General features: G+C 45.2%; 2 long non-coding RNA genes across 4 annotated transcripts; both read left to right on the top strand.

The window, feature by feature from the left end:
• The first annotated feature begins 31 nt into the window (after nucleotides 1-31).
• Nucleotides 32-5,179, top strand: LOC140692635 (uncharacterized). Of its 3 annotated transcripts, none has more exons than XR_012068195.1 (3): nucleotides 32-163; nucleotides 4,494-4,606; nucleotides 4,815-4,975. It is a non-coding gene; the product is annotated as an uncharacterized lncRNA (long non-coding RNA). The 3 variants fall into 3 exon arrangements; XR_012068194.1 differs by lacking the exon at nucleotides 32-163 and adding an exon at nucleotides 5,036-5,179 and having other exon boundaries at nucleotides 4,344-4,606; nucleotides 4,815-4,905; XR_012068193.1 differs by lacking the exon at nucleotides 32-163 and adding an exon at nucleotides 4,988-5,175 and having other exon boundaries at nucleotides 4,344-4,606; nucleotides 4,815-4,905.
• A 4,498-nt stretch (nucleotides 5,180-9,677) lies between these two features.
• Nucleotides 9,678-10,482, top strand: LOC140692642 (uncharacterized). The gene is made up of 3 exons (XR_012068212.1): nucleotides 9,678-9,903; nucleotides 10,112-10,202; nucleotides 10,333-10,482. It is a non-coding gene; the product is annotated as an uncharacterized lncRNA (long non-coding RNA).
• Nucleotides 10,483-10,929: the final 447 nt, after the last annotated feature.

Below are 10,929 nucleotides of genomic sequence, written 5' to 3'. Positions count from 1 at the left end.
CCCACAGAACTCTGCCCGGTTACCTAGGATCCAACAGCCACAACAAGCCTCGCGGTAAACACCAACATTCCACCTGGAATCCAACCGCTAACTGCCATCCCCAATGGCTGCTGCATCTTGTCAGTGTTGGGGGAGGGGCTGCATCCGACGAGAGGTTCCTAAGGTAAATGTGATTCTACCCACTAGCGTCCCATGGGCCTTTCTTCTTCCCTCTTTCCTTTGGTTCAGAGCTCTATGCACCGTACCAATGGAGGGAAGTGTGTCCCTTTTCAGTTGATGGTTTCACACGTCTTTAAACTTTCTAACAGTTCACAGTACACAGGGACCCACTAAAGGAGACTTATGTTCCTATAATATCCGTACACCCGGAATACATATGCGTCGCCTGATTTCTGCTGAAACACCCACACTCTCAGGACATGGATCCATTGGATTCATGGGGGCTGAAATTCCAAGAAATGAAACCAACCCCAATGTGCACTTTGCTGTCAGTCTCTTTTGCACTTAGTACACTTTGGCAGAGCTACTTGCCTTTGTTATAGGCTTCTTACATTTCTTCTCTACGTAGCCTAGAATATGGCATTCCTTCATCCTGTTGGAAGACATACAAGTCTACATCACGGACTAGGAAACCATTTGATTCCAAATCGGCATTAGTGTTAGGTCACGATATGCTCTTATGAATCAAAATTTACGAATATGAATGCACGCTTCTGATTTCCGAATACAAGTGTGCTGAGTACATGCAAGCCACGATACTGGGTCGATGCGTTCTGAATGACCCTTGACCTCACCTTGAGTATTTTCTTTTGAATAATCATGGTTCTCTTTGTATATGTCAGCCAACCATACCATTTTGGTGCTTGTTTGTTGGTTTGATTCTTTGTTGGTCTTCTTCTCGCTTGTTTTGCAAACACGTCAGGCCATGCATCTCTCCTTTCGCTTCAAACAGAGTCAAATAAGCTGATTCACTTAAGAGAGTGCTTCCAATCACCTATGATTTCCTGCTTCCCTCTCCCATCTTTAGGGTTTTGATGTCCTCCTTAAGTTCTTCTTCTTTCTTCTCTGCCACACATGCTCTTCTTGCATTTCCAATAATGGTTTCTTCTTTCCATTCCATCTTGCTGCTTTTCTATTCAGGGGAGTTTTCTCAACCTTTCTTTTAGAAAATCTTTTGAACTGCTGAATTCTTTTAAGATTTGCCGGTCTGTAGAATTCTCTAGCTCTGCCGTTATTTGAAATGGTGTTCATGTGGCATAGGCTACCCTAGGTGGCAGCATTTGGCCATTCAGGATATGGTCTGTGTCCTGGCACTCCTCCCTGTCCTGCAATATTGCTGCCGAGATATCAGCTGAAAGCCCTCTGGAGGTTTCCTTGTGACTATGTTGTTTCCTCCAGGTGCATTTTAAATCACTCGGATATTCGTGAACTTTGTTGATTTGAATCATACAGCTGCTGGTAGGTCTATTGGGATTCCACCTCCTTCGGATGCTGTGTAATTCCTGAATTCGCATAGATGATTCTTTCTTGGCTTTCAGCAAGTTTCAGTCTGATTTTTCTACAGATAAATTTTCAGACACTTTTTGTTTCTTTATCTCTTGCTTTTCCATCTGGGACTCATGATTTCTATTCTTTCATGCCCTGTCTTAACCCAGGGTTCAACTGCAATGTTTTCATTTGTTTGCACTTGCTTTCCTATGTCTGCTTCTGACCGAGGTTTTTCTCTTCCCCTGTCTTCACAGTCATTCACGCGTCCCTCTGCATTATCTAGTCTGCTAAGGACTGAATTTTAGCCCTGATATTATCACAACCATTGAGTTTCCTGATATTTTTGGCTCGTGTTGAGACTTTCTCTTCCCCTTTTCTGGTATTCTGCCTTTTGTGATTCTGAGACACTGGTGTTCTTCAGTGTTTTCCTGACCTTCATTTTCAACACTTGTTCTGGATAGCGTTTTGCAGACTAGTTGTTTGAAAGCTTATCTTTTGCGCCTTCAATATCTTTGGAACTGAAAATGGTACTTCCTGTTTCTTTTACTGTTCTTCTTCATCTCTACTGGTCAGGTAATATCAGGTATCTAATGTAGACTTCTAGGGCTTTGTTAATTGAAAATTTTAGACTCTTGTCTCTACGCAATTCCATGGGATTTCTGTGAGGACAATTTCTCCTAGGCATTGATGCCATAACCTGTACCTGTGTGTGTTGTTTGGTATATCTCCAATTGCTGGTGTTGCATTAGTTGTGATGAACAACCCATTCTACTTCGATTAGCATAACTTCATTTTGATTATACTTATCTCACACTTCTGAAAGTGCACAGGACACTTCCTCTTGTGGAAATGAAGCTTCTAAAAGTTCTCAGCTCTGCATTCTTCTCTATGTCATTTTGGAGTGTTTCCAAAACAGCAAACTGAGAGTGCTCTTCTGCTTTTTATTGCCACGGGAATGTCCCAATGAAATCAGTTCTTTCCAGAGCTTCTCTGTCTACAGAAACAGCAGTGGAAACATATCTATGGATGTCACATATCAGGGCCTGCTGGAATGATCCCGCAGACCTTCCTTGTTGTCCTAGGTGCCGTACCGTGCCGGTGCCATCCAAAATGTAGCATCCGCTTTTGGGAGATAGTGCTGAAGGGAATGCTTCCTCTTCTCACGCTGTGGACTTGGACCACTCTTCCTTGTCCTCTCATCCTTGTGGCACGGGTGCACGAAGGCAACCACAGAGTTGTTGCGCATCCTGTGACTCAAACCAAACCATAATCCCAGCCCAGGTTATGAATGTAGCATATCCTAAGGCTTTTCATTCTGATTTCAAATTCAAGGCCCCCTGGATCCCTCAGACCAGATGCACGATATCTCTGATTCAGCCCCACACGTGCTCTATTGGCAAAATTCCCAATTGGTCCCTGGTCCTGCAGATGTACTGGGTGTGGCCATGGGACATATCGGTAATCGCAACCGCGCGAACAGTGTGGTTGATTTATTATTGGTACACAGTTCGGTTTGCTCTCTTGATTCGACCCACCACATCCCACAACGCACTCCAGATCCCTGAGACTCAGCGTGTGCCATCATCCGTAGCTCTATGCCTCACTGACCATTGCCTCTGCTACCTCAAATTTGGCAGCTGGGATCTTGGTCTCAGAATTAACTGTGGGGATATTTTGCGCTGGTTTCTTTGAGTTCTCTCAGCCAAGCATCTGCTGTGCACTCTTGTAAATCTCAGCACATCACCTTCAAACCCATGTCTCCTGTCCGCTTGAGAGTGTGCGTCCAAGTTAAACAGAGTTTCACCCTCGTTGCTCCATCACCAGGGGTCCGAACCTGCACTGGTTTCCATTCCCTGCTTTGCATTCTCCTGCTTCCAGGTGTCCTGAGGCCTCATCCTGTCTTTGGGAGTAACAGACCTCTCTTCGGCCAGTGTCCTATGCTAAGGGCTGGGTGAGTGGATGTTTCCATTGCTCTGTACATGGGAGCGAGTGAGTGCAGGTTGCACTTCTTCTCTGCCAACTGGGCATCGATGAATCAACACTATCCAGATACATTTCACAGAAATGTGATATTTGCTTAGCTCTTTGTTTCTATACAGCCGTGGTGGGAGGGATTGTCCGAAGACAACTATTTTGACATTGTGTTGATATCCCATTTGCAGTCTTTAAGAAGTTTAACAGAACTCATTTACATGTTTTGGGAGTTATACGAAAATGGAGTTATTTTTTGAAACACACTCAATCGACCTAGAAGCCAGACTTGTCAATTTTGGTAACATTGTGTCAGCTCGACGGAAAAGCTAGACAGATAGAATGCAAACTAGCAGTCCAAACTGTTCAAGGGGTCATGTCAGCTCTTTAAGGTTGAAGCCTCCGAAACCAACAGGAACCATGAAATAACTTTTGGAAACATGGAATAACCCCCAACCTTGGATACACTTGTGCATGTGGTGCCCTGTATCCCAATGACACCTACTGGCCAATGTTGGCATTTCAAGGGGTAACATCCCTCTCTAGGAAAATACAAGAGGAAACAAACCAAATATATACATTTAGGTTTGAATCCAAAAGCACCTAGAGGCATTCTAGCTAGGAGAATCCTGCTGCAGTTATGCTAGTCTATTGAGAACCAGGTGTTTTTCTATCAGTGTTGAGAACGCTTAATCATCCGATCCTGTAGTTTAAAGCCATTTAACGCAACCAAGTCTGCAGCCCCATGATATAGTGCCCCCGGGGGCTTGACTCAAGTGAAAGACGATCCACATAAGCTGTGTCTTTAATGTCATTGGCGACTTTTACAGTTCAGTTCACTTTCTGACTTGTACTATTTACCTTCACTGTCTTGAAAAACTGAAGCCTAATACAGATTCATGTTCAGTCAAAGATTCCCCTCACTTACCACACTCCCTTCACCCCAGGGAAGACATAAACACAACATTTGCTGAATCTAGCGGAAGGACATCGTTTCTAGGTGTGAGCTAAGTATTCAATTTTATCTATTTCAGCCGAGACTATTTGACCTTTAAGGTGTTCACTGTTGTTCACAGAGAGTGAAGCTGGAGGAACTCTGATTCTACGAGGGGCTTGCTCTTCTCGTAATGGCTTCATTGCAGCTCAGGTACTGATCCTTCAAAATGGATGCCTGAGTGGAGGGGAGGCAAGGGCAAGTGCTCACTAGCTAGGCCCAAACCTGGGAAAAGGCTTACCTGGGCTTGTTGAATTTTGGTCTGAATGGCTTGGGAATGCCCCTTGGGACGTGTGGATTCTCACGACCTCTTCCAAGAACAGGAGCGTTTTGATCATCTCTGCCATTTCTTCTCCTTCAGACGTCAGGGACCTTGGACCCGTTATTGGAGAAGAGAATTGAGGAACTTCCTCAAGTCCACGTTGGCACTCCGTATGTTTCTGCCTGTATCAGTGAGTTTCAATATGTCTCATGAATGTCTTTTGAGCCTGGTATCCTCTACAGCTGTCTCCACGCCAGTATTCTCCATTGTAGCAGAACATCTCTCATCCATGTGTTCGCATCTCTCCTCAATCCGTGCAGCCAGCTTATCGGCCAGCTTCTCTTCGTGTCTCCCCTAAAGTCGACTTCACCAGGACTGGGCAAGTCTGAAAGTACCTCGGAGCCTGACCAGTAAGCTGATGACAGGCAGATCTTCCACTGTCTGCCCTTTCAGGTTCTGGAAACTGACCTGTGACCTCAGGTCTTTGGGCAGCAGCAGTATCTCGAACTTACACAGCTTCCCGGACCAAACACCTAAGCCAAGCTCCACAGAGGGCGGCAGCCCCTCCATCACACTGATCCACCCACAGAACTCTGCCCGGTTACCTAGGATCCAACAGCCACAACAAGCCTCGCGGTAAACACCAACATTCCACCTGGAATCCAACCGCTAACTGCCATCCCCAATGGCTGCTGCATCTTGTCAGTGTTGGGGGAGGGGCTGCATCCGACGAGAGGTTCCTAAGGTAAATGTGATTCTACCCACTAGCGTCCCATGGGCCTTTCTTCTTCCCTCTTTCCTTTGGTTCAGAGCTCTATGCACCGTACCAATGGAGGGAAGTGTGTCCCTTTTCAGTTGATGGTTTCACACGTCTTTAAACTTTCTAACAGTTCACAGTACACAGGGACCCACTAAAGGAGACTTATGTTCCTATAATATCCGTACACCCGGAATACATATGCGTCGCCTGATTTCTGCTGAAACACCCACACTCTCAGGACATGGATCCATTGGATTCATGGGGGCTGAAATTCCAAGAAATGAAACCAACCCCAATGTGCACTTTGCTGTCGGTCTCTTTTGCACTTAGTACACTTTGGCAGAGCTACTTGCCTTTGTTATAGGCTTCTTACATTTCTTCTCTACGTAGCCTAGAATATGGCATTCCTTCATCCTGTTGGAAGACATACAAGTCTACATCACGGACTAGGAATCCATTTGATTCCAAATCGGCATTAGTGTTAGGTCACGATATGCTCTTATGAATCAAAATTTACGAATATGAATGCACGCTTCTGATTTCCGAATACAAGTGTGCTGAGTACATGCAAGCCACGATACTGGGTCGATGCGTTCTGAATGACCCTTGACCTCAACTTGAGTATTTTCTTTTGAATAATCATGGTTCTCTTTGTATATGTCAGCCAACCATACCATTTTGGTGCTTGTTTGTTGGTTTGATTCTTTGTTGGTCTTCTTCTCGCTTGTTTTGCAAACACGTCAGGCCATGCATCTCTCCTTTCGCTTCAAACAGAGTCAAATAAGCTGATTCACTTAAGAGAGTGCTTCCAATCACCTATGATTTCCTGCTTCCCTCTCCCATCTTTAGGGTTTTGATGTCCTCCTTAAGTTCTTCTTCTTTCTTCTCTGCCACACATGCTCTTCTTGCATTTCCAATAATGGTTTCTTCTTTCCATTCCATCTTGCTGCTTTTCTATTCAGGGGAGTTTTCTCAACCTTTCTTTTAGAAAAACTTTTGAACTGCTGAATTCTTTTAAGATTTGCCGGTCTGTAGAATTCTCTAGCTCTGCCGTTATTTGAAATGGTGTTCATGTGGCATAGGCTACCCTAGGTGGCAGCATTTGGCCATTCAGGATATGGTCTGTGTCCTGGCACTCCTCCCTGTCCTGCAATATTGCTGCCGAGATAACAGCTGAAAGCCCTCTGGAGGTTTCCTTGTGACTATGTTGTTTCCTCCAGGTGCATTTTAAATCACTCGGATATTCGTGAACTTTGTTGATTTGAATCATACAGCTGCTGGTAGGTCTATTGGGATTCCACCTCCTTCGGATGCTGTGTAATTCCTGAATTCGCATAGATGATTCTTTCTTGGCTTTCAGCAAGTTTCAGTCTGATTTTTCTACAGATAAATTTTCAGACACTTTTTGTTTCTTTATCTCTTGCTTTTCCATCTGGGACTCATGATTTCTATTCTTTCATGCCCTGTCTTAACCCAGGGTTCAACTGCAATGTTTTCATTTGTTTGCACTTGCTTTCCTATGTCTGCTTCTGACCGAGGTTTTTCTCTTCCCCTGTCTTCACAGTCATTCACGCGTCCCTCTGCATTATCTAGTCTGCTAAGGACTGAATTCTAGCCCTGATATTATCACAACCATTGAGTTTCCTGATATTTTTGGCTCGTGTTGAGACTTTCTCTTCCCCTTTTCTGGTATTCTGCCTTTTGTGATTCTGAGACACTGGTGTTCTTCAGTGTTTTCCTGACCTTCATTTTCAACACTTGTTCTGGATAGCGTTTTGCAGACTAGTTGTTTGAAAGCTTATCTTTTGCGCCTTCAATATCTTTGGAACTGAAAATGGTACTTCCTGTTTCTTTTACTGTTCTTCTTCATCTCTACTGGTCAGGTAATATCAGGTATCTAATGTAGACTTCTAGGGCTTTGTTAATTGAAAATTTTAGACTCTTGTCTCTATGCAATTCCATGGGATTTCTGTGAGGACAATTTCTCCTAGGCATTGATGCCATAACCTGTACCTGTGTGTGTTGTTTGGTATATCTCCAATTGCTGGTGTTGCATTAGTTGTGATGAACAACCCATTCTACTTCGATTAGCATAACTTCATTTTGATTATACTTATCTCACACTTCTGAAAGTGCACAGGACACTTCCTCTTGTGGAAATGAAGCTTCTAAAAGTTCTCAGCTCTGCATTCTTCTCTATGTCATTTTGGAGTGTTTCCAAAACAGCAAACTGAGAGTGCTCTTCTGCTTTTTATTGCCACGGGAATGTCCCAATGAAATCAGTTCTTTCCAGAGCTTCTCTGTCTACAGAAACAGCAGTGGAAGCATATCTATGGATGTCACATATCAGGGCCTGCTGGAATGATCCCGCAGACCTTCCTTGTTGTCCTAGGTGCCGTACCGTGCCGGTGCCATCCAAAATGTAGCATCCGCTTTTGGGAGATAGTGCTGAAGGGAATGCTTCCTCTTCTCGCGCTGTGGACTTGGACCACTCTTCCTTGTCCTCTCATCCTTGTGGCACGGGTGCACGAAGGCAACCACAGAGTTGTTGCGCATCCTGTGACTCAAACCAAACCATAATCCCAGCCCAGGTTATGAATGTAGCATATCCTAAGGCTTTTCATTCTGATTTCAAATTCAAGGCCCCCTGGATCCCTCAGACCAGATGCACGATATCTCTGATTCAGCCCCACACGTGCTCTATTGGCAAAATTCCCAATTGGTCCCTGGTCCTGCAGATGTACTGGGTGTGGCCATGGGACATATCGGTAATCGCAACCGCGCGAACAGTGTGGTTGATTTATTATTGGTACACAGTTCGGTTTGCTCTCTTGATTCGACCCACCACATCCCACAACGCACTCCAGATCCCTGAGACTCAGCGTGTGCCATCATCCGTAGCTCTATGCCTCACTGACCATTGCCTCTGCTACCTCAAATTTGGCAGCTGGGATCTTGGTCTCAGAATTAACTGTGGGGATATTTTGCGCTGGTTTCTTTGAGTTCTCTCAGCCAAGCATCTGCTGTGCACTCTTGTAAATCTCAGCACATCACCTTCAAACCCATGTCTCCTGTCCGCTTGAGAGTGTGCGTCCAAGTTAAACAGAGTTTCACCCTCGTTGCTCCATCACCAGGGGTCCGAACCTGCACTGGTTTCCATTCCCTGCTTTGCATTCTCCTGCTTCCAGGTGTCCTGAGGCCTCATCCTGTCTTTGGGAGTAACAGACCTCTCTTCGGCCAGTGTCCTATGCTAAGGGCTGGGTGAGTGGATGTTTCCATTGCTCTGTACATGGGAGCGAGTGAGTGCAGGTTGCACTTCTTCTCTGCCAACTGGGCATCGATGAATCAACACTATCCAGATACATTTCACAGAAATGTGATATTTGCTTAGCTCTTTGTTTCTATACAGCCGTGGTGGGAGGGATTGTCCGAAGACAACTATTTTGACATTGTGTTGATATCCCATTTGCAGTCTTTAAGAAGTTTAACAGAACTCATTTACATGTTTTGGGAGTTATACGAAAATGGAGTTATTTTTTGAAACACACTCAATCGACCTAGAAGCCAGACTTGTCAATTTTGGTAACATTGTGTCAGCTCGACGGAAAAGCTAGACAGATAGAATGCAAACTAGCAGTCCAAACTGTTCAAGGGGTCATGTCAGCTCTTTAAGGTTGAAGCCTCCGAAACCAACAGGAACCATGAAATAACTTTTGGAAACATGGAATAACCCCCAACCTTGGATACACTTGTGCATGTGGTGCCCTGTATCCCAATGACACCTACTGGCCAATGTTGGCATTTCAAGGGGTAACATCCCTCTCTAGGAAAATACAAGAGGAAACAAACCAAATATATACATTTAGGTTTGAATCCAAAAGCACCTAGAGGCATTCTAGCTAGGAGAATCCTGCTGCAGTTATGCTAGTCTATTGAGAACCAGGTGTTTTTCTATCAGTGTTGAGAACGCTTAATCATCCGATCCTGTAGTTTAAAGCCATTTAACGCAACCAAGTCTGCAGCCCCATGATATAGTGCCCCCGGGGGCTTGACTCAAGTGAAAGACGATCCACATAAGCTGTGTCTTTAATGTCATTGGCGACTTTTACAGTTCAGTTCACTTTCTGACTTGTACTATTTACCTTCACTGTCTTGAAAAACTGAAGCCTAATACAGATTCATGTTCAGTCAAAGATTCCCCTCACTTACCACACTCCCTTCACCCCAGGGAAGACATAAACACAACATTTGCTGAATCTAGCGGAAGGACATCGTTTCTAGGTGTGAGCTAAGTATTCAATTTTATCTATTTCAGCCGAGACTATTTGACCTTTAAGGTGTTCACTGTTGTTCACAGAGAGTGAAGCTGGAGGAACTCTGATTCTACGAGGGGCTTGCTCTTCTCGTAATGGCTTCATTGCAGCTCAGGTACTGATCCTTCAAAATGGATGCCTGAGTGGAGGGGAGGCAAGGGCAAGTGCTCACTAGCTAGGCCCAAACCTGGGAAAAGGCTTACCTGGGCTTGTTGAATTTTGGTCTGAATGGCTTGGGAATGCCCCTTGGGACGTGTGGATTCTCACGACCTCTTCCAAGAACAGGAGCGTTTTGATCATCTCTGCCATTTCTTCTCCTTCAGACGTCAGGGACCTTGGACCCGTTATTGGAGAAGAGAATTGAGGAACTTCCTCAAGTCCACGTTGGCACTCCGTATGTTTCTGCCTGTATCAGTGAGTTTCAATATGTCTCATGAATGTCTTTTGAGCCTGGTATCCTCTACAGCTGTCTCCACGCCAGTATTCTCCATTGTAGCAGAACATCTCTCATCCATGTGTTCGCATCTCTCCTCAATCCGTGCAGCCAGCTTATCGGCCAGCTTCTCTTCGTGTCTCCCCTAAAGTCGACTTCACCAGGACTGGGCAAGTCTGAAAGTACCTCGGAGCCTGACCAGTAAGCTGATGACAGGCAGATCTTCCACTGTCTGCCCTTTCAGGTTCTGGAAACTGACCTGTGACCTCAGGTCTTTGGGCAGCAGCAGTATCTCGAACTTACACAGCTTCCCGGACCAAACACCTAAGCCAAGCTCCACAGAGGGCGGCAGCCCCTCCATCACACTGATCCACCCACAGAACTCTGCCCGGTTACCTAGGATCCAACAGCCACAACAAGCCTCGCGGTAAACACCAACATTCCACCTGGAATCCAACCGCTAACTGCCATCCCCAATGGCTGCTGCATCTTGTCAGTGTTGGGGGAGGGGCTGCATCCGACGAGAGGTTCCTAAGGTAAATGTGATTCTACCCACTAGCGTCCCATGGGCCTTTCTTCTTCCCTCTTTCCTTTGGTTCAGAGCTCTATGCACCGTACCAATGGAGGGAAGTGTGTCCCTTTTCAGTTGATGGTTTCACACGTCTTTAAACTTTCTAACAGTTCACAGTACACAGGGACCCACTAAAG

The sequence above is a fragment of the Vicugna pacos genome, unplaced genomic scaffold (genome assembly GCF_048564905.1).
Source record: "Vicugna pacos unplaced genomic scaffold, VicPac4 scaffold_14, whole genome shotgun sequence".
NCBI lineage: Eukaryota > Metazoa > Chordata > Mammalia > Artiodactyla > Camelidae > Vicugna > Vicugna pacos.
Note: the sequence above shows the minus strand (reverse complement) of the source record. Positions and strands in the feature narration are given on the sequence as shown.